Raw genomic sequence first — 23,647 nt, forward strand, 5'->3', positions numbered from 1 at the left:
CAAGCAGAGATGTGGAAAATGAACAAACAAGCAATCATCTAAGCCATACTTCTAGAGATGGAAAGCTATAACGTGTGAGATAAAGAAAATACTAGATGAGAATAATAACAGATTAGACGATGAAGAAGAAGAAAATAGTGAACTCAAATACACTACAGTGAAGAATTCTGAAAATGAAGCATAGAAGAAAATATGATAAAAGAAAATGGGTAGAACATTAATGATCTGTGAGATAACTTCAAGAGGCCAAATAGATGTGTAAATGGAGTTGCTATAGGAGAGGAGAAAGGAACATAAAAAAAATGTCTTTAGAAATATTGGCCAACCTTTTTTTCATTTACATTAGTACCAGAAAGATTGGAAATACTTAGATATAAATCTGACATAATGTGTACAAGCTCTATTTGAGAAAAACAACAAATTCTGATAAAATAAATCAAAGAAGACCTAAATAAATTGATATTTTGTGTTCATAGATAGAAAGATAATACTATTAAAACATCACTATGATGAATTAAGACTCTAAATTTTTTAATGGAAACACAAAGACCCTCAAATAACCAATGCAATATTAAAAAAGAACAAAGTAAGAGAACTGGTACTATCCAACTTCAAGACATACTACAAAGCTACAGTGATCCAGACGGTGCATTATTAGTGAAGAAACAGATCAACGTAACAGCACCCCAAGAGGGCTTGGAAATAGAGCTTCACAAACATAGTCAACTCTATTTTGACTCTATTTTGAGCAAAGGAAATTTAATTAAAGTAGGCAATTTTTTTTCAACAGATAGGGCTGGAATAATTGAACATCCACATGCAAAAAAAAAAAAAAAAAAAAAAGAATCTAAACATAGATCACTATAGGCTGAATATTTATGTCACTCCCCCGCTGCCTCTGCCAAAATATCTATGTTGAAACCTAATCCCCAGTGTGATGATAATTGGAGGCGGAAATCTGAGGTGGGGAATAGGTCACGAGAGCAAAGACTTCATAAACGGGGTGAGTGTCCTTACACAGGGGACCTGAGAGAGGCCTTTTGTCCCTTTGGCTGTGTGAGGATAGAGCAAAAGATGGCTGTCTGTGAACCAGGAAGCAGGTCTTCAGCAGACACTAGATCTGTGTTTTGATCTTGGACTTCCCATATCCCAGAACTGTAGGAAATAAATGTCTGTTGTTTATAATCTACCCAGACTATGTTATATTTTTATAGGAGTCAAAATGATGTAAGACACAGATCTTACATCTTTCCCCAAAATTAAATCAAAATGGACCATAAATTTAAATGTAAGAAGCAAAACAATACAACTTCTCGAATACAACATAGAAGAAAATTATTTTAAAAAGTTCAACATCATATATCATCAGAGAATGACAAGCTAAAACAACTATGATCCCCCACTACAGACCATTAGAGTGACTAAAATTAAAAATACTGACAACCCAAATGTTGGCAAGGATGTGAAGCAACAGGAACTCTCCGTCATTGCTGGTGGAAATGTAAAATGATACAGACAATTTTGAAGACAGTTTGCAGTTTCTTGCAAAGTTAAACACAGGCTTACTCTATGATATAGCAATAACACTCTTAGGTATTTACCTAAATGAGTTAAATACTTATGTCCACATAAAAACCTGCCTATGAATGTTTGCATATATTTTAAGACCTAAAATTTCAAGTGCTGTCTTAACATCTTTGAACCTCACAGAGCCCAGATGTCTAATTGTATGTTCTTTTTGTCTCTATATGGACAACTGGTTTTTGACAAATGTGTTAAAGCAATTCAGTGGAGAAAAAAATAGTCCTTGCAACAAATGGTGCTGGAAAACTTGCATATCCATATGCAAAATAATGCACTTCAATCCATATTTGTATCACATACAAAAATTAGCTTAAAATGGATTATGGACCTAAATGCAAAATATAATGCTGTAATACTTTTAAAAGCATTCATAAAATAACAAAGTGACAGTTGGACTTCATCAAAATTAAAAACTTTTTTTTTTTTTTTTTTTTTTTTTTTTTTTTCAGACAGAGTTTTGCTCTTGTTACCCAGCTGGAGTGCAGTGGCACGATCTCTGCTCACCTCAACTTCCGGCTCCTGGGTTCAATCAATTCTCCTGCCTCAGCCTCTTGAGTAGCTAGGACTACAGGCATGCGCCACCATGCTTAGCTAATTTTTGTATTTTAGTAGAAACGGGTTTTCACCATGTTGACCAGGATGGTCTCGATCTCTTGACCTCGTGATCCACCTGCCTCGGCCTCCCGAAGTGCTTTTACAAGTGTGAGCCACCGCACCGGCCTTAAAAACTTTTAAAAAAGACATTGTTTAGAAAATTAAAAGACAAATACCACTGAGATAAAGTATTTTCAAATCATACAGCTAATAAAGAACTTGTAGACAGAATATACAGAAACGCTCAAAGTTTAATGGTAAGAAATACCAACCCAATTAAAAAATTGGCAGATGATTTGAAAGACACTTTACCAAAGAAGATACACCGCTGTATAATAAGCCATGAACAGATGCCTGACATCAGGAGTCATTAGGGAAATACAAACTAAAGCCATAGTGACAAGTCACTGCAACACTATTCAAACAGCTAAAATTAAAAAGACCGATTATAGGTGATATCAGTGAGGATACAGAGGAATTGGTCCTCTGACACGCTGCTGGTCAGAATGTAAAATGATACATGCACTTTGGAAATAGTTTGAGAGGTTCTTGAAGAGTGAAACACACCTATTATATGAGCCAGCCATTCTTCTTTTGGGCATGTACCCAAGAGAAATGAAGGTACACATCATCATGATGTGTACACTAATACTTGCATCAACTTTATAATAGCCGCAAACTGGAAGCATCCCAAATGTTGATCAACAGCTGAAAGGCTAACCAAACTGTGGAGTGCTGATACAGTGGAATACTAAACAGCAATGAAAAGAAATGACATATTGAAACACACATTTGGCTGAATCTCAAAATACGTCTGTTGAGTGAAAAGGAGTCAGACAAAACCAGAGTACAGTATGATTCTATTTATATATAAAAAAAAGAAAATACAGCTCATCCGCTGTGATAGAAAGCAGATCCGTGTTTTCCTGGGGTTACGAAGGGACATGAAAAAAGTTGGGTACAAAGTCCACAAAGATATTCAGGGCCCAAAGATACGAAGGTGGGTGGTTGGCAGATGGGCCAGTGGTGTTAGGGTTAGCATGAAGTCCTCAAACTTTTCAGGAAGCTCTGTGGGGCTTAGAACAAATATCGGAGAAATCAGAAAGTTTATTTCAGGTTTTCTGGTGTCTAACAACTCAGAAATTAAAATTCTGCCCACAAAGTAGGTCCCACACAGCCTGAAAATTCTCTGCTTTGTTAGAACTCAGAAGACATGGCCTCCAAATGTTGCCTAATGATAATCAGGGCTTAAGTGGAATCGGATGCAACAGTTCCTGAGATCTGACATCATCCTTAGGTGGCCTCAGGACCCTGGGTGGCAGGGCGGCTAGAGTCTGGTTCAGAAGCAGTGTCCTGATTGTGCAATCAGAGATAATTGGTTTCTAACTCTGATCCCATTTATTCTTCCCATCTCCAGCCAGGAAAAGCTGCCTTGGCTCCTTTGTTTTTAGCCTCCAAATTTTCTTACTGTCAGCTGCTAAAGATTTTTGTTTCTTCCATCCTCTGGCATCTTCTCTTGTCTACCTTACATCCATCACCTTCCATCACTTTCGGACTGCTCGTCAATCACTCTCCCCTCCTTGCTTCCGGGGCACCATGGGCAACCCATTCTTCCAATGCCCCTTTCCAGAACACCCCGATCACCCTCGGAAAATGTGTCCCTTATGCCATCCCCCGGGAAGTGCACTAGCCCCCCTTGCTTTTCCCTGAGCAGCAGCTACAGAACCCACCCTCCCTTTCATTAATAACATTCCCTGCTGCCACGCTATTTCCTTAAAAACCAACCATCCCTGTGTCTCTTACACCAGACTGCCAGCTTCCTGGGGCTTGCCTTGCCAGCCCCTTTCCCATCCACAAGATGCTTGTGCTCACTGAAAATGTCACTAGGCTTTTTGCAGAAGCCCAAGTAAAGCAGAACTCACTCATTCGGGCGGGGGACGGGGGGAAGCCTAGGCTGCAATGACTTTACACATCAACAAGACATATGTATAAAGCTGTTCAAGTTGTTAATGATTCACCATGAAACATCCAATACCACCTGGGACAAAGCACCTTACTAACCATTAATGAATATGGATACACAGAATATGAGATCGCTCCTGAATTCCTTTCAGCTGCCTTTGATAATACAGGCTCCTGTATCATCCCTGCCATATAATGAAAACCTCAGCCTGAATTGTATCAATGCAAATCACAGGAGCTGCCTGCAAGCGTGTGTATTATAACTTATCTGTGGGGCCAATAAAAAGATATCCCATTATCAGCCTTGTCCACTTAACTATTAATAAGGCACTCCCAGGCCTTTCATCCCATGCCCCTCTCCTGCTCACATGACCAGCACCGCAAAACCTGCTTCACTTCCCCACTTGCAGACTTAACCAGGGAAAGGTGCTCGGGGTGGTTTAAGCATCTATAAAATGAAATACACATAAAATAATAGGAGGCATTTCTTCAGTGTGCAAGGTCTTTCATCCCTAACACTGGAAGTCTCAGGGACTGAGGCACCTCTGTCCTGAGCCACAGTCCTTCCATTTCTTTGGAGAGGCCTCCCTCTGAGTCTTGGGTGGGTGGGTGAGCTGCATATGCCTCCTGTGCTCTTGTTTCCAGGGCAGTGGAGGCAGGAGAGAAAGGGGAACGAGGCAGTCACTCCTTGGGGGATCACTCTCAGCCCTGTCTTCCTGCTCCATCTCCTCAGCCATGGGCTCTCCTCCTGAAATATCCTCCATGACGTGCTCCAGATCTTGTCCTGTCTTCCTTGATCCAAGAGAACTCTTGAGTGAACCCTGCAAAGCCCAGGCCATACCAAGTGAGATGAGCCACCATCCTACTATGACCACCAGCAGGTGGTGCTGTTCTCCCTGCACCCAAAGTCATTCAGAGCCAGGAGGGTACAGAGAGCTCCCCGCACCCCAGCTGGAAGGCAGCAGAGAACACCGATAAGGTTCCTTGGCTCAGAGCTTTTGTGCATAATTATAGTCACTTTCTTTCTCTTGTATTTTCTGGAGTATTTTTTCCCATTCCCAGACTCTCCTCCTCTTCATTTCTTGGATATTGTTCTATTGCACATTTTACACACACTTACTGATTCCCTTTCTTTCTTGAAAACAGCCTCATACTCATTTTACAATCAAGCACACAGAATTGTACAATCACCAAAGGGAAACTTCTGGAAAAACTGCTCTGAAAGACATTTTTCTCCCTGGTTAGCATCTCCTGCTTTGGCTAGTCCTCCAGTTTAGTTAATCAACAACACCGGGGCCTCTCATCTGATGGTATTCACATGCTTATATTATGTTTATGACCTTCACAACAATATACAATGTAACAATAAATAACAGCTGAAGTGTTAGCGATCCCTGCTTGTTACTGAGGAATTTAAGATGAGCAAACTAGCACTGTGATTAACAGGTGATTAGCTAGTGAGCTGTTGAGATTCTCCCAGAAGCACACCCTTCGACTCCTGTTTCTATCCTGTTTCTCCTTCAACAGCTTTGCCTCTTTCTCTGTTCAACAGGTGGATGTGCTGATTCCTCTTCCTTGCCCTCCATAAGGTGTCTTCCTTTTTTTAAAACAGTTGGGTCACACTGGGTTTTGTTTTTGAGACAGGAGGATTTCCTCTCTTAGGAAATGCTCTGCCAAACCTGTCCCTACCCAGCTGAATTTTCTATGTGGGCGACCTGCAATCTCCCATAGGTATTTATAGGACTTTTTAAAGTCCTTTCTGTTGTAATATTCTGTGTAATCTCCACCACAATTTAGAGGACGGCAGAACACTCCCAAAAGACAGATGGGAAGACTGAGGCTCTGGGGAGTTAACATTCCCACCAGAATGTCCTGGAGGCTCTATGTTCAGAATCCCCGCAGTAGCGTTCTTTTTCCACCCTGCTACCTGCCTCTCCCTCAGTGGCCTCTGCAAATAGTGGAACCAAAAGTAGTCTTCTTTGTTTTATTTAGGAAAAGACATGAAGGATAAGTTATCTTAGAACCACAAGAGAAGCAAGGGGTAAGGAGAATGTAATTACCCAAGTTGTTAAGTTGCCATATATAACAGCTGCAGAACTCCACGGTGGGACAAAAAAGCAATATTGACCAAGAAATATCACATTACCTTTCACAGACCCATTCTGATAGTTTGTTCCTCACCCATATTTATCCAAAAGACCTAAGCATCTATCTATTTAGTATGAGAAACTGGCATTTGCAGATGCTCAGGGATGTAGTGTCTGAGATTGAGAGTAGGAGACAGGTAAGAAAAATTAATAATGCATACAGTAAGACCCATTTAGTTTTCTATTTGTGAAGAAGGGCTCTTATGAGTCAAGATAGAGCAGTAAGAGTTTGGAATGATATGTATGAAGAGAAATACAGCAATGGTGGAGTGAATCAAGCTTTTGACTAGAGTGTCCATGCCTCTACTGCCAAACTGAAACCCACCCTCCAACAAGCAGAATGAGCTTTCAGTGCAGAGCCTCCAACATTTTTCTCACTTCCTAGAAGACTGAGTTTGCAAGCACTGCAGAGGCAGACTGGGATCAAGCCTCCAGAAAGCAGCTTCCAGATCAACACTGAAGCCTTTGCAGCACACCAGGAGCAGATAGCAGCTTGGAAGCATGCAATGCTAAAAATAGAGCTGTTTCCTAATGCTCTGGGTAGGCTTTCAAGAGACATAGGTGGGAGGAAGGGCATTCCAGGAAGAGGTGCTCCTGGAATCAGGCACTTAGGCTGGAAAGAGGAAGAGAATAGGGAAGAGGAGAAAGGGTGGGGAATAGAGGTGGAAAGAGAGGAAACAAAAGACTGAGCAGGTGGAAGAAGAAATGCTCGCTAGAAGTAAGATTGGAAATTTAGGATGTGGCTGGATTTTGAAGGGCCCAAAATGGCGGACTTTATTTGTTAGTTAAGGAAAAATCACCCCAGTTTCTACGTGTGTGCATGCGTGTGTGCGTGCGTGCGGGCGGGTGTGTGTCTGATGGGGAAGGGGTTTTAATGTGTTTTGTTGGGGTATTTTAGGGAATGTTATTTTTCAGCAGAAGAGAATGGTCATCGGAATTCTGCTTTAAAAATAAATTACTTTGGGGAAACGGTTATGACGGATGCCCTCAAAAGAATTTGCATATTTGCAGGAACAAAAAGGCCAAAAGGACCATTAATTAATGTGAAGGATGGTTTCGTCATTGCTGGTTTAGCTCCTATTTAACAACAGGAAGCTCTGGGTACTTGTGGAAAGGTTCTGGCAGGTGGGGGACATTTTTATAGAGCATTTGGCTGAGCCTCTCTTGAAAAACCCTTCTAAGTCTTTGCTTTTATTAATGATTTCAAGTGAACAACTATTCTGCCTTACTGATGCATTCACTCTTTTGGAAGGCTGGTGAACGGTCTTTGGAGATTTGTGTGGAAATGCTGTTCTTATATTTGCTTATTTATATTTTAACTCTACTTAAAATGGAGATTTTTAGTTTTCTACAGTTTTACTTTGGCGTGAGAGAAGCAATGTGGATACGACCCTTTTCTTCTAAATATATTGATATTACTTGCCATTTGTTTGTTTGCCTGTTTTAAAAAGAAGGCTGACTCACAGCACAGAAGGAATGTCAAGGAGTTCTAGTCATCTCTCTGCATGGGGCACTTCAGGAAGAGTCAATAGCATGCTGACTATATTGCTTCTGATATCTTTAGGATCCATAAGATTGAATTTGGAGTGTCATCCTGTCATTCTCCCCCTCTAAACCCACTTTGGATGTCAAGGTCTCCTGAGACAGGCCAAGGAACAAGGAACTGGTCAAGAGGGAGGCTCACTCCAAGTTAACATTTTATGTCCTGCCTGGAAAAAAAGAACCTAAATGTTATCATTGTTTCATGTTCCTCCGCTTTCCATTTAGGGGTGTTTCACACTTTAGCAGCAAATTGCACTTCCTAGCAACAACAGGAGCTCTTAAGCATGTCAGGAAAAATCGACCTCCAGTTAAAGTGTGAACAGTCTAGGAAGGTTTGCAAACAGGAAATTACATGCACCAAGAAGCTAAAATGCAGGTTCTGTTTTTGAGAGTTCTTTTAAGAGGATAGGCGCTATGGTTTGATTGTGCTTTGTCACCACCAACACTCATGTTAAAATTTGATTCCCAATGTGGCAGTGTTGGAAAGTGGGGGCCGGTGGGAGGTGTTTGGGTCATGGGGGTGGATTCCTCATGAATATATTAATGCTTTCTTGAAAGTGAGTTCTCACTCTCGGGGGACTGAATTTGTTACAGAAAGAGTAGGTGGTTCCTCCCCGTGTTGGGTCTCTTTGCACACACACACCCACTCACTGCTCTGCTCCTCTGCCATGTCTTGACTCAGTGCATGACCTTCCCCAGAAACCAAACAGATGCCAGTGCCATATTCTTGGACTTTCCAGCCACCAGAATTGTGGGCTGAGTAAACTTCTTTTCTTTTTAAATTTCCCAGCCTCAGCTATTCTGTTACAGCAACAGTAAACAGATTAAGACAAGGGGTGCTGCTGTTCAATCGAGGTAACCATATGGGGAAAGGAGCATCCTTGGAAACCTATTGCCCTCCTCCTCCATATATAGATCCCTTCTATGGTGGCTAGACTGCTAGGATCTGCCTCTGATTTGGAGCAAATTTTCTAACCTCTCAAAATCAAGTTTCTTCATCCAAAACTAGGACAATCTGCTTAATTTCTTGTTTGTAAATCCATCGTAAAGAACATGCCTTCCATAGCCACTCCCTTTATCCTCTTGGACTACCAAATCCTGTTTATTACTTAAAGGAAGCCCCTCCTCCCACAGGTGAAGGAAACATCTCTCACTCCCGGTAGATGCTGTACATTTTACTGATCTCAAAGCTGCATCTTAGAGCAAACCATCTCTGAGACGCTCAGAGAGTCTCACTCAGGTCTTCTCCAAGAGTAGGCATTCCTAGAGATGCCTACATAATGAACTTGCCTTTACTGAGCTCCCAAGCATTGCCAGGAATGCTTGAATGATTAGCAAGTCTATTCTCCATTCATAAACCTAAAAAGAGGGTCTTTCATTGACATGAATCTCCTCCCCAGCCAAATGAACAGACTTAGAATATTAAGTACAAGTTAAGCCCCCCAACTTAGAATGAAGCGTATTTCAAAGTATTTGTTAATTGATTTTATGGAGTTCAGCATACATTTTTTCAGATATGCCATAAATGATTGTCAGGGAGCCTCCGCCGACCCACAAAAATAATTTAACATGTAATGTTACTGAAATACACTCATTAGCGTGCTGCTACACTAATAAGCAAAATGTGAGAATAATGGAACTATATAAATCAGCCTCCCTTCTATGAGTTCACTGAGGATAGAAACTACATTAAATTCCTCCTTGCACAGCAAAACAATAATCATTGCTCGCACTTATACAGGGCTTACTGTGCACCGGAAACCATTCTGCGTGTTTAAGTATCTTAATTAATGTAATTCTCACATTAATCTTCCTGTAAGCTCTTTTATTTTCCCCACTTTACAGGTGAAAAAACTGAGACCTAGAGAGGTTGCCTAGTGCTAAAGAGTTAATAAGTGGTGAAACTGGAATTTGAATGCAATTTGCCTGCCTTCAGATCATCTGCTCTTCCAGAGAAAGCACGAAGGAGGCATTTATTGAATATTTAGATCTAAAAAAAGAGCTTTGTTTTTACTGGGGTTCTGACACTTGGAAATGGGAAAGAATAATTAGAAGAAATGAGGCAGATTGGACTGATATTCTTTAGTGGGAGCATCTGACAATTTAGGAGCTGTGGGAACAGGCAATATCACCTCTGTTGGGCCATGTCTAATTTTACATATGAATGCAGGGCTTGAGTTTTCCTCCAGTAGACACATGACTCCAGAGTTTCTCATTGGGATCAGTCATGATTAGACTTTTATATATTCTCCTTACAAGTGGAAATAAAAGAGAACAAGTTTAATTTTCCTGAGGTGACTAGGGACTTTTAACAAGAAGAGGAAAAAAGAGAAAAAACTAATGAGTTGGGGCCAGGCACAGTAGCTCACTCCTGTAAACACAGCACTTTGGGAGGCCAAGATGGGTATATCACCTGAGATCAGGAGTTTGAGACTGGCCTGGCCAACGTGGTGAAACCCCATCTCTACTAAAAATACAAAAATTAGCTGGGCATGGTGGCAGGGGTTTGTAGTCCCAGCTACTGAGCTACTGGGGAGGCTGAGGCAGGAGAATCACTTAAACGTGGGAGGCAGAGGTTGCAGTGAGCTGAGGCCATGCCACTGCACTCCAGCCTGAGTGACAGAGTGAGACTCTGCCTCAGTAATAATAATAATAGTAATAATAGGCCAGGTGCAGTGACTCATCCCTATAATCTCAGCACTTTGGGAAGCCAGATCACCTCAGGTCAGGAGTTCGAGACCAACCTGGCCAACATGGTGAAACCCCATCTCTACTAAAAAAATTCAAAATTTGCCGGACATGGTGATGGGTGCCTGTAATCCCAGCTACTTAGGAGGCTGAGGCAGATGAATCACTTGAATCCAGGAGGCAGAGGTTGCAGTGAGCCAAGATTGCGCCACTGCACTCCAGGCTGGGTGACAAGAGTGTGACTCTGTCTGAAAATAAAAATAATAAACAATAATAATAATAATGAGTTGATTGCCAAAGTGTGTGGATTTGATAGTGCCTTGTGGAATGAAATGATCACTGCTGCAGTGGGTGAGGAAGAGGTAGAGGGCAGCATGGTGCAGGCACGTGGTCTCTACTCCAAGCAGGGCTCTCCCTTGAGGCCTCACCCATTTCTCCACTGACATCCTTTACTCTTGCTTCCAGATCCAGCCCTCCTGGAGTTCACAAATTCTTTTTTCTCTCTCTTTGGCTTGCTCTCCCTCTCCCTTTGGTTTGTATCAACTGTGTATACAGAACTAGTTTCAGCAAGTCTTCAAATGTTGCTCCACAAAATGATCTTCATCTCTTTAGGGTTCCTCAGATCCTTTCCTGACCAGGGCAGCCCTAGCCTTTTCCCACTCTTCTCAAGACTTATCTCTCTCTATTTTAAACCCCTTTCTCTCTCCTTCATTACCTGCAGATGATGACAGTTCATAACTGTCGCTTTCACATGGATACTTCTCATATCTTTATTGAATCTCACCTTTCTCCTGCCTCCTGGAACCTTTACCTGGCTGCTCCCAGCAAGAATTAAAACCTGCTTTCTCTCCTGGGACGGCATAAGTTATTGCATTGAGCTGTCAACATAGCTTCAACCAACATAACTGAAGCTAAAATTACCTTTTCCTTCCCACTCAAATATTTCCCCCTAATTTCCTTAATAATATTTTTAACCATCCAGGATAATTATGAGGATTGCTATTTCCACCTTCTTTATCCCCTAATTTCAATCTGTCAACAAATCTGATCCATCCTTCTTTCTCGCTCTTCGCCTTATCCATCTTTCCTTTCATTCTCATTACCTCCACCCTGACTTTCAAGCTGTCCTCATTACTAAGCCAAGTTCCTTGGCTTTTAGGGGATGGATTTGCTGGGTTAGAGCCCAAGCTCTAACTTCTAATAGCTCTATTAAATAATAATAGTACCTACATCACAGAGTAGTTGATGTGATTAGTTGGTTGTGTGTTAATTCTCAATAAGTAGTACTTATCAATATTATTTACTTTCCTCTAGTCTCACCTCTATTCCAATCCACTATGTCTTCTACCAGCAGAACAATTTTTTAACGTGTTGTCTGACAATATGACTTCACTAATCCAAAATCAAAAAAGGTCGCAAGTCCCTAATAAATAAATTTAAAAGTCTGTAGCTTGGCATGCAATGTTTTTCTCAACATGTTCCCCAGAGGCCGGACTGTCTTTATTCCACTCTGATCAGAATGATTGATCTATTGCTCCCAAAACCTGTGTCCAAGTGTCACCCTTGCTGTTTGAAAGTCTTCCCAGCTTCACACTGGAGCCTTAAACTCTGCTCAAGACATTGCACTGATGTCCCTGGCTGTAATTTCTTTAACTTCCCCCCACTATTTTGCATTTTTATCAGAATTGCTTACTCAATACTAACTACATATCCCAACTACTGTCTTTTTGTTATTTTTATTCCTAGACTGTCAGGCTGATGAGGATTGGGCTTCGATCTTACTCATATGGGTAGTCCTGGCAGCACATAGCACACAGTAGGTTCTCATGCTTTTTGCTGAATAAAAGTGCATGAGCAGTCTATTTCCATGGACACATTGAAAGGTTAATCAATAAGACAGAGTTGTGAAGGAATGTGCAAGAGAGAGGAAAGGATGAGCATGGCACACAGTGGCTGTTGTACGATAGGAATTCTGATGACCCTTTTTCCCCAAGTGCAAAGAATATGAGAAGGCACTTGGAGGTCTCTGCCCATGCAACACAGTCTGGGCAAAGAACCCCAAGTGGCTTCTCCTACTCCTGCACTGTACATCGTTCAATGTGATTGTAATTGTGCAGCGCAGGCATGGGCCATGCTGCTGGCTCTTGTCCTTAGATGTGGTTTGATACCTGCAGTCCAATCTCCAGAGATCACATGCCTCACAAACAGCTCCCCTGTGTACTGAATATCTACTCCATGTGAGGAGTCTGAGCAAGTGAGTCTGACTCCAGAGTGCAGCCGGATCTTGGATAGATGTGAGGAGGAAGCAGTCTGATCTCCTCTCTCTGCAAAATAGAATGCCAGTGACATACGAATAGTAGCCTACAGTGACTGGGGAGCGACTGGCTAGATGCTCACTCAGTCTGTCTCTCCTTCTAAGGCACACAGACGCTACCTTCATCCCTTGCATTTATGTGTAACACTATCATTAGCTTTCCTGAGTGGAATTGAGAGTAACGTGGTCATCCCAGGCTGAAGCCATGCCCTCTCCTCTTCCATTCTCTATGGGGTGGAATGACCAACATGACCTAGAAACAGCATGAAGGAAGTCTGGGTCCCAGAATGCCTGCATGAAGCAGACACTCCTTGCAGACCCATATAGTATTGTGACATGAGAGAGGAACAATAATTTTTGATTAAGCACTAAAATCTGTGGGTTGCTTACTAGTACACTTAGGATCCTTTAGAATAACTAATGCACTGTTCAAAGCCCTTCCCCATATCTCATCTCAGCTGGACCCCAGAGCAAACTGAGATAAAGGAGGGATGAATCGGATGATGCCATTTTCCTTGTGGGGTAAATGAGGAAAGGAATGTTTATTGGCCTGCCCTTAACCTCTCAACTAGAAGCCAAGGCTGCTAAGAAAGTCCCTACTTATCTTTCTAGGTTAATAAATACCATTGTTATTATTTCCTTCCACGGATCTGCACATTCCATTGCTGTGATACTACCTGCAATCGGCTTATAAACCACATTCCTCTTTCTAAGAGGCGGGAAGAGGGAAGAGAGAAGGAAGGCGGAGGGCTCTTGAGACGCTGCTCCGTGGAGGTGGAGGAGGGCTCCGGTGGCCCTTGAGCTCATGCTGTTTTGTCTGGTTCTTGTTTTATGTCTGGATGTGAAGAGGTGCCACTTAGTCAGGGTCTGCCTGCCTCCTGTGTCTCATCCTCTTCTCTCCTCTGAGAGAGGACATTGAGGGGAACTTCAAGAAGGGCATGTGAAGGAGAGACAACTCCCCTTTTCTTGCACGACGAATGCTTCAGTCACTAGTAGAACAGGGAAAAAACAGCAGCCCGTCTCTGCTCCACTGCGCTCTCTTCCTGGGGCTGGTTCCCAGGGATTCTGTGAGCATTCAGCCCCACGAGACCAAGGCACTCCCTGCCACCTGCCTGCACAGATCCTGAGCAGAACCTGGTTCCAGCCCGAAGGGAGACACACATGCATGCTTTTAAGCAACCCCTTGTCCCTTTTGTTTAGAGGGTTGCCTTTTGACCCTCTTCAGCAACCATGTTTTATTTCTTCAGGCAGCTGGCCTATCCATTTCAAATACCTCCCAATCCAGAGTGATGGCAAGGAGGGGATTTGTGCGAACCTGTCTAGAGTGTCCTTCCTGTGAGCCCGGGGAAGGCTCAGCTGTGCTTTCCTGCACACAGGCAGCATACAGCACATTGGCCAGCACACAGTCAAAGCTTCATAAGCACATGTCGAGCGCATAAGTGATTAGACGATTTTTATTACACTCTGGGTTCCTATACATGTATATCCATCCTTGCCTTTACGTGTTTATATCCAGTCTTATCTCAAATGGATTGAAACAAATGATCGAATGTCTATATTCTAATACAAGAAGCTACGTTTTACATGTTTTCTGTTAACAAGCAGCTAAGAGATGCTTCTGTCATGTTCTAGTGAAACAAGTTGAAGCTATAGATCCAAATTCAAGCAATGAATCAAAAACAATACTCAGACATCTGGGTGAGAGGAAAAGTGAAATTAGCACAGCCGAGCAGTGAATTAATTCAAGTTTCTGGGAAGCAGAAAGCAGCTACTTTGTGGGCATCTAGGCAAGAAGTATCCTGGGCTCTTAGCAACAACAGCAGCCAGATGGGAGCTGAATCTTCAGGTGGCCTATGGGAATCAGCAGAAAATGGCAGCAGGAGAGACCAGGTGAGAATTCATTTAAACAAATAGGCTTTGGGCTTATAATGTATGCTTACTTGATTCTTTGGGGGATAAAGAGATTAAGTTGTCTACTATTAATTAATCTAGGGCTGACTACAATGAATGATGGTGCCATAACAGAGGTACAGTGCTGTGGAAATGCTAGACAAAGACGTATTTTATCAAGGTTGGGGAGAGTGGTGATATCACAGGACACTTACAAGGAGATGAAATTTACTGAAGCTTTGCAAGTTAGATGCAATGTTGACTGGCAATTATAGAAAAAGGAGGAGGTAGAAAAGGAAATTCTAGAAAGAGAGAACCTCTTAAAGGTAAACCAGAGAAAGACAATTATTAAATTGATCAGCAAGAAAATTAGGCGTGGGGATAGGGGTAGAAGTTGAGAAAAAGTTGCGCTGGAAGAAACCCTGGAAAGTCTGTAAGGTCATAGTGTTGACAACTTTAAATGTCAGGCTTAAGCTCTTGTGCTTTCTTCTGAATGCAATGAAGAGCCGCCCAAAGCTTGTGAGCACAGGAGAAGCAGGAGACAAAGACAGGTGCAAGGTAACCCTTACGGCAGTGCACAAGGCACATTGGAGAAGAGAGAGCTCAGAGGTGGGAAGACTGATTTGCAGGTGAGGATGTGGTCATGAAGCTCTGAGCTGGTGCTGTGTCCTCGGCCGTGTGCAGGAGGGGTTGGCACTGGAAGGTATAACCAATGGGCAGGAGGTGGACTCCGAGAAAATGTGGGGACAACAGAGAAAGGAGCAAATGAAAAATCTGCAAGTTGGAAACATGATGACAGGAGGCGGAGAATGTTATTTAAAAAGTAAAGGGAGGAGGGAGAATGAATGTACACTGGCAAGTTATTAATAACATTCATATACATTTCTAGCAATGACAGCTCTGTGATATCTTCTTATTCTCATTTTCAAATGCTAGCATAGAGCCACGATTGAAGCAGGGCAACAGCATTCTAAGAGCTGAGATTTTTACTACAGGTTTACTGTGCTTGGGCTGTGTGCTGCCAGATAAATCACTCAGCCTTTCTGGCTGCATGAAAGAGAAAAGGGCTACTAATGGCCCACCAATGGCCTGCTTGGTAAGGGCACAGGGTGATGAGTGAGCTGATGCTCGGAGCTCTGGGAAGGACAGGTCATGACCAATGAGAGTGCGGAGGTGTACCCTGCCACGCTCTGTCTCCCATCCCATTTTGTTTGTTTTGTTTTGTTTTGAGATGGAGTTTCCCTCTTATCATGCAGACTGGTGCGCTAGTGCGATCTTGGCTCACTGTAACCTCCACCTCCCCGGTTCAAGTGATTCTCCTGCCTCAGCCTCCCAAGTAGCTGGAATTATAGTCTCCCACTACCACGCCAGGCTACTTTTTAAAAATTATTTTTAGTAAAGATGGGGTTTCACCATATTGGCCAGGCTGGTCTAGAACTCCTAATTTCAGATGATCCTCCTGCCTTGCCCTCCCAAAGTGCTGGGATTACAGGCATGAGCCACCATGCACGGTTCTCTATATCCCATCCTTGTCTGTCTCCTGCATAACTAGGGAGCTCCCTCCACAGACCCAGTAACATGACAGGGCTAGAGCCCATGTTCACTGTAGACAAGGGGAATAAAAACGCACATTTGAGATTAAACTTCTAAAAAGAGCTGTCCAATTTGTCAGCCATTCCCCTCCTGACCTTTGCTGAGTACTGAGAAGCCGTGGTACCTTCCCCTGCAAGTTTTCCCTCTGTAGGAGACTCTGATGAATGAAGCATGCTTAAATAAATGTCTCCAAGGCAGCCCCATCAAATATTAAAAGAACAGAACTCCCTCAGTCAGCAACAGGGCACGGCACCCAATCTCTGAGTGTCAGGGGCTCCTGCCTCCTCTGATCACTTAAACTTTAAATAGCTCTTCAGGGGGATGTTCCGATCGCTAAGGCTGCAATGCCTCTGCCTGCTTTGCAATGCCACTTTCCACATGCAGGCTTTGTCTTCAGCACCTCTCACCAAGCACAGAGGAACAAGAAAACCTGCCGACCACTCAGAAGGGGAGTGGCAGGTAAAGGAACACGAGGGAGGCAGTAGGTCGTGGGAGATTGGAGGAGTTACCACTTTTGGTAGTCTGGAGGCCAAGGTTGACAAAAGCTAAAGCTAGCCCAGCAACAGGCAGGCCTGGCATCAGCGGGGCAGGGAGGGATGTCTTGAGACAGGTCACTGAGAAAGCCCTACCTGCTTTAAAATAGGAAGACTAGCCGCTGAGCAGGAAAAAGGCCAATTTTGAGGGTAAGCAGCAATGATTTTGACCTTAGCAAACATGTGAGGGTTTATGAAATGGGGATGAGAATGCTTGCCTGGGATGGAGGTTGTGGGAATTAAACCAGATAATACACAGAAGGGATGAGTGGCTCTGCTTGACACTTCACAGGGGTTCAACAAAGGCCAATGTGACCCACCCTGCTCCCCACCTCACCACATCCCCCTTTAAATCAGCCCCTACCAAGGGCCAGCACTAGAGCAGACAGGTCCTGGTTGTACAAACTGCAAATGATAGGATTCCTGTCCTTGAGGAATTCGCCGGTTCATGATGTTATTCATCACTTGTGCATACTCAGCTAGTTCGTAACCTCTGTTATTTCACCTGCAAAGACGGAATGATGATCACATTGAACTCAAAATTGCCCCGTTAACTGTCCATCCTACAGTTGTCACTCAGCAAATGCTTTCTTCCTCCTGCCCATCTCTCATCCCTCCCCACCCAGCTACCCTCTGATGTTGGAGGAACACAGTGCTGAAGGTGAGAATTTTACCCTGGGGCCACCAGCAGCCACACAGCCAGCTTACCACTGTCTGCCCCAAAGTAGCTGCCTTCCAGGAGCGAACCAAGAGAATTTCTCAAGATGCTAAACTCCTATAGAATCCGGAGGTCTCATTTTTCTCCTTCATCCAGGAGATCCACTGGTAGCTCCCGTTGCCTCTCCTGCTCCTCAGACGAGGCAGCCTCTCTCCTGCGGCCCAGGTACCGTGAGGTGAGGTTTGCCCACTGCCTCACTCTAACATTGACCGAGCTCACTTTCTCACTCCATTGATAAGATAATTTGTACTGAGAACTCTCAGCTAGAGACGATAAACTTGGAGGGAATGTGCAACCCGTGTAGCTCCCCTGTCACCCCCGGATATCTGCTTCTTACTGCAGTTGGTAAATGGAAATGATGGCACCAATCTCTCTCAAACAAGAGGGAGGGAAGCATCGCAGGCTGTTGGTTTTCACTGCCCTGGGCACTGGTTTGGAAGCTCTGTCACTTTGCAGGAGACTGGTCTTCAGGTTTGCAGGAGACAGAAGTGGAGAAAACTGAAACAGCCACGTGCACTTGAGCACTCATTCCATCCAATCGCCCTCCAAGGGGAGGATGGGAGGTGGTTCTCCTATCCTAACTCTACCAATGGCAGAGACAAGGCCCAGAGTTGAAGTCACCTGTCCAGGATCAGACAGACCCAACTCAGATTCTGACTCTGAGTACGGTATGTTTTCTACTCTGGCACCCAGGGAGCTGTCTTAGATGACAGCTCAAAAGGGAACGGAAGGCAGGCTTAGAGTGATGGACTGGAAGGGCAGCATCCACCATACCTCAGGATTTAGGGTCCTGATTAACCAAGCAGGCTGATGCATTCACTCTTGAGAAAGAGAGGGGATAAGGTAGAGGTGGAGAGTGGAGAAAAGGTTCCCTCACCCACCGCCAGCCCTGTTCTTCCCCTCCTTCCTTGAACACCACACTTCACCTGCTCTCTGAACTGGGAAAAGCAACGGACCCAGACAGCCACCTCAATTCTACTTAGCAGTTTAAAAATCTAAATTGATGGCTGTCCTCTTCATCTCTGAAGGTCTGTTACTTAGCTTTTGTGGTTTGTTCATCCTAACTTTGTTACGCACCATGATACTTGTAAATGGGACAACATAAATTAAGAACTAGTAACGATGACATTTGGAGCAGGTCCTACGGGAGATCCCGATGAATCCTGATTTGTGGATATGAGGAAATCTTCCGATTTGACATTGCAGTATATCACCCATTTATTTCCCCCTGCAAATATTCTTTCCTACTCTTTTCAGCCTGCCTCTTTGAGCCGGTGAAAGGAGAGGCCCCAGACAACTGCTAGGCTTCCCACTTCAAGTAAAACAAAGTTAATTTACTTGCAAAGAAGACATAAAATTTAAGTGTTCTCTTTTTTACCTCCTCTACCATTTAGCGTGTCTCTGATAAGCCGGTTGCGGTTGCCCCCTCCAAATTCTCTCAACCCATACCCGCACACTTGCTGCCATCATTGAGAGAATGAATATCTGTTTTTAACTCGGTAATCGGCTGTGGACACTTTGTCCAATTAGTTGTGAGAGCGCGTGCAGTTGAGGATGCTGCTGCCTGCCCACTGAAGCTGCTGCCTCTTTCTCATCTGGTGTCCGGCTGACCTTAGGCCACCCTGGGCATACTCCATCAGCTCAGAAATCCTTCAGTCTCAACAGCAGACATCCAATTTTGTTCCAAAGCCTGACCATTCACAGGAGGATTGTCCAGGGAGATCAAAATAGAACCTTCTATGGGAGCAGTGAGGTGGTTATGCCAGACATGAGTCACCATCACTCTTAAAGAGGCCGGAACACTTCTACTCAGCACTGGGGAGAGGAAGCATCTGGAGCTTGTGTACTTGGAGGACTCTGTCCCTCCCTGCAGAAGGGCTCCAGCCAGCATCCTTGGATTAACACTGCCCACCTACACTCACTCCTTCTTCTCTGGGCCAGGCCCAGGGCAGAGCTGTTTTCTTTTGTTATCTCATTTAAAACTTAAATCGTGGCTTGAGAAACGTATTTTTTCATGCCTTTATTCTGCACCTTACAAATGAGGAATCACAGCCTCCAGATATATCAGGTGCACATTTGGGACATACTAGTAATAATCACAACGTCTAATGTGTATCGAGCCCTTATTCCATGTCAAGGACTGTGCTATGCCCATTGCATGATGGTCTCACCCTTTCCTCCAACAGCCCTGATGGCTTCTGTCATCATCTTCATTTTGCAGATGAAGAATCTGAGGTTCCAGAGGTTATAAAATTTGAGTTGACGCAGCTGCAAAATGACGCAGCTTGGGCTAAAACCTGGGACTCTGAACCTTCTGTTTGCCATCCTTTCATTCAAGGGTGAAAAAAGATGAGTTGCCATCTCTATAAAAATTAGAATTGCGGAAATTTGAGCCCATGCTGTTGTTTTCAGAATCCATGTTCTTCAAGCTCTGTCACCAAATACACTGCATGCTGCCTCACAGTATTCTCTAAAACGTGAAACCATGTGATGTCTTGGTGCCTGGCTGTCACCTTACTGTCCTGGTGGCTTCCTGACTGTGGGATGCAGTTTGTCTCATGGCATTATGGGACCCCCACTCCAGCCCAGATCCCCCTGTGCAGTGTTGGCAAAGGTGCTCAGGCATCTTAGAAAATCTTCCTCCTCTCTCTTTTCTTTCCAGGAAAGAAACCTGCAGGAACCTCTCTGATGGACTTTGTAGACCTGGTCATAAAAATGAGTGTTGCCTCCAGCTTGGACATTGCAAAAGTGGTCACCTTGTGTGGGACGGCTGAAGGGCTGAGCAGCTGGGTGCCTGTACCGACCCAAAAAGCAGCTGGGAAGGACTCAGAGCTCCTCAGGAAGCCACATCATCCCCTGCCCCAGCACCCTTCTAGAAAGAGAGTGGCCTCCAAAACTATTTCAGAGGTATTAATAATTCATCAGCCCCAGAGGGAAAAGAAAAAAAAATTAAAAGAGGGAAACCACGATCGAATGGACCCCAGAGGCTCCCACCCAATTGGCAATGGTTGGTTTTCCCTTAGGCTGCTGAAGATACAGGAAGATGGGGGAGGAGAGAAGGAGGAAAAAGATAATGCATTTGCTTAAAAAAAATAAAGCACACCTTTAAAAGCCAGAAGTACCTGTAACAATATGACCTTGTCCAGAGTTTACAAAAGAGCTTTGGTACTTAAATTGGATCTTTGAAAATTACTGGGTGAGGAGAATGCAGTTATGATTAATCCAGTTTTTCAGATAAGAAAACTACATCTTCACTAGTTTAAGGTTTGCTGACAGTCCAAGCCCAGGTGCTCCATAGCTCAGTCCCAGAGGCTGTTCTTCACCCTGTGGACACTGCTCCTGGTTCCCATGTGTGTTCTATCATAGGGTAGGTTAGGCTTCATGGGGTAAGAGCAGGAGATGGAGGTGGGAATCCTGGTCTAGTGTTCTCTAGATTTCGGTAAAAATTTCAACTGAGATCCCCAAGGGTGAAAAAAGACCCCAAGCCCTCAGAAACTGTCATCCTTCCATTCAAGACCCCTGGGACTTCTCAGAGTGCCTTAGCAAGATCCCCAAGGAAGAGAATGCTTTTAGCTCTTGCCCTTCCAGAGGGTTTTAGTGATTTTTTTTATGAAGAACAATGACATCTTTGTTCACAGTTGATGAGGAACAGAAGCAGAGATTTAATTTATAATCTGATGGCTAGTTGGCTCTTTCTTTCCCTGTATATTTTTTCTATCTTGGAGTTCAGGTGTCAGAAACTGTCTGACCTTATTTTTAACCTCCTTCAGAATCCAAGCCACTGTACAAAAAGAGGAATTATTTAAAAAGAGGGTCAGATACCCCTTCCAATCTCCTTCCTTACCTCCCCACTCCCACTATGATTCCTCTACCAGTCAGCTCCCCAAAGAAAGAGGAAGAGGGCATTTGGGTTGGTTCCAAGTCTTTGCTATTGTAAACAGTGCTGCAGTGAACATTCGTGTGCATGTGTCCTTATAGTAGAATGATTTATAATCCTTTGGATATATACCCAGTAATGGAGGGAAAATGTGGCACATATACACCATGGAATATTATGCAGCTATAAAAACGATGAGTTCGTGTCCTTTGTAAGGACATGGATGAACCTGGAAACCATCATTCTCAGCAAACTGACACAAGAGCAGAAAATCAAACACCGCATGTTCTCACTCATAGGCGGGTGTTGAACAATGAGAACACATGGACACAGGGAGGGGAGCATCACACACTGGGGTCCGTTGAGGGGAATGGGGGAGGGGCGGAGGGTGGGGAGGTAGGAAGAGATAGCATGGGGAGAAATGCCAGATACACGTGAGGGGAAGGAAGGCAGCAAACCACACTGCCATGTGTGTACCTATGCAACAATCTTGCATGTTCTTCACATGTACCCCAAAACCTAAAATGCAATAAAAAAAAGAAAAAAAAAAGAAAGAGGAAGAGGGTGTTTGCCTTGTATTTTGTGATGCTTATCAACAGTAGGCCAAACTCCATTGTTATCTGGAGCTGTGTGGCATTGTTTCATGTGAGTGCCCACTTCATTATTTCAGAACTTGGAGGTTCTTTTAAAGGTTGCTTCATCAAAACATGCCATTAGTTAGAGGCGTCTGCATCCACATCTTACGGAAGAATGTCTAATTGCCAGCCTCTTTCACATCTCCCGCAATGCCACCCTCCTTAATTCTCTCCACTCCTAATCCTCTCCCATCTTGGACCCAGGGTAACCCCTTCCCTCCTGATCCCCCCCCCCACCCCACCTTCACAAACTGGTCTGTTTTGATTCGTTTCCTGGTGCAGAGACATTTATTCAGTAATCTGGGAGTGCTCATGTGCTAATGCAGGTAAATTGTAATTAATTTCTCTCTAATTGATGCGTGGGACTACCTAGGCCCCTCATTTTCCTCCCTTCATTCCTTTATAAATATATGATTTGACAGGTTAATTTGAAAGCAAAAGTTAGATTCTTTACAGCCATCTAAGCAGAAGCCCCAGCACGCAATTTGCTGTCTAGTTGTATGAAGCATAATAAAAGGGTTGAAGTCAGGTTATCCTTTTTTTTAACCATCATTTTGCTAATTTAATCTTTTTCCCCTTCATAAGGTAATAAAATATTCATTTCACAGCCTGAAAGCCTTGGCAGTGATTGTCCAGGGAGCAGTCTCCACAGCGGGCTGTATGTTCCACGGGGTGACCTTCTCCCTGGGGTCCCTGCAGCCTGGACCCCAGAAGGGGCACCGTGAGGGTCATGTGGGTGGCTCTGGAGGAGTTTCGCTTTGGCATCTGAATCAGAACTGAGTCAAGCCTTCCACATTCTGCAGCAGCTCAGAGAAAAGTGCTAGAAATTGTTGGAGCTGTGGGGGGAGATGGGAGCCTGCCCCACAGCCAGGTACCCAAAGCCGTATGCAGAAGATGGGTAAAAGCATTCCACTCCGGTGAAAGGCCATTTCCTGACAGCTCCAGCATGAGCCACAGGGAGGGCTAATGGCTGGACAAAGCCAGCGCAGGAGTCACAAAGAGCCTACTCCACAGAGGAGTGAGTCCTCCTGAGGACAAGGGGAGAACCCATCTGCTAAATGGTAGGCTCAGGCACCACTCAGCTCTGAGTCCACACAGAAGGAAGGGCTGGGAGCACTGCAGTGGTCCACGTGAGGACGTCACTCAGAGGTCAGGTTGCCTTCTAACCCATTTTAGCTTCTTGGTGATTTGCTACAAAGTTCCCTGACCCAGGCTTGCTCACTTGAGAGCTGGCCTTTCTGATACTAGCCAACCCACTGGAAATATCCAAGACTCTAAGTGGCTCAGCTCTTCTTCCCAGAGAGCTGGGGTAACAGCAGAGGGACCTAGGTCTGATGGGAGTATCTCTGGCACTTTTCTCCCTGGGCCTCCACTGTCTCCTCTCCTTATTCAGTTTAAGACAGGAAAACAAAGGGAAGAAGGTTGCTCCCCTCTTGCAGGGTGCTATAGAATGACTGCCCCCCTGGGAAATGCACTTCTCAGACTACCCCACAGATGTGAAGTATCACACACGGGGGCTCCATCTGGGGACATGCATTCCCAGGAAAGACAAGGAGACACGTTTTCACAG

The 23,647-nt window shown here is 44.1% G+C and overlaps 1 protein-coding gene across 2 annotated transcripts in view; it reads right to left on the reverse strand.

The window, feature by feature from the left end:
* OPCML (opioid binding protein/cell adhesion molecule like) overlaps positions 1-23,647 on the reverse strand; it is a 1,153,658-nt gene that overhangs the window by 751,341 nt on the left and 378,670 nt on the right. The window lies entirely within an intron of this gene.

This window comes from Saimiri boliviensis, chromosome 6 (genome assembly GCF_048565385.1).
Source record: "Saimiri boliviensis isolate mSaiBol1 chromosome 6, mSaiBol1.pri, whole genome shotgun sequence".
NCBI classification, from domain to species: domain Eukaryota; kingdom Metazoa; phylum Chordata; class Mammalia; order Primates; family Cebidae; genus Saimiri; species Saimiri boliviensis.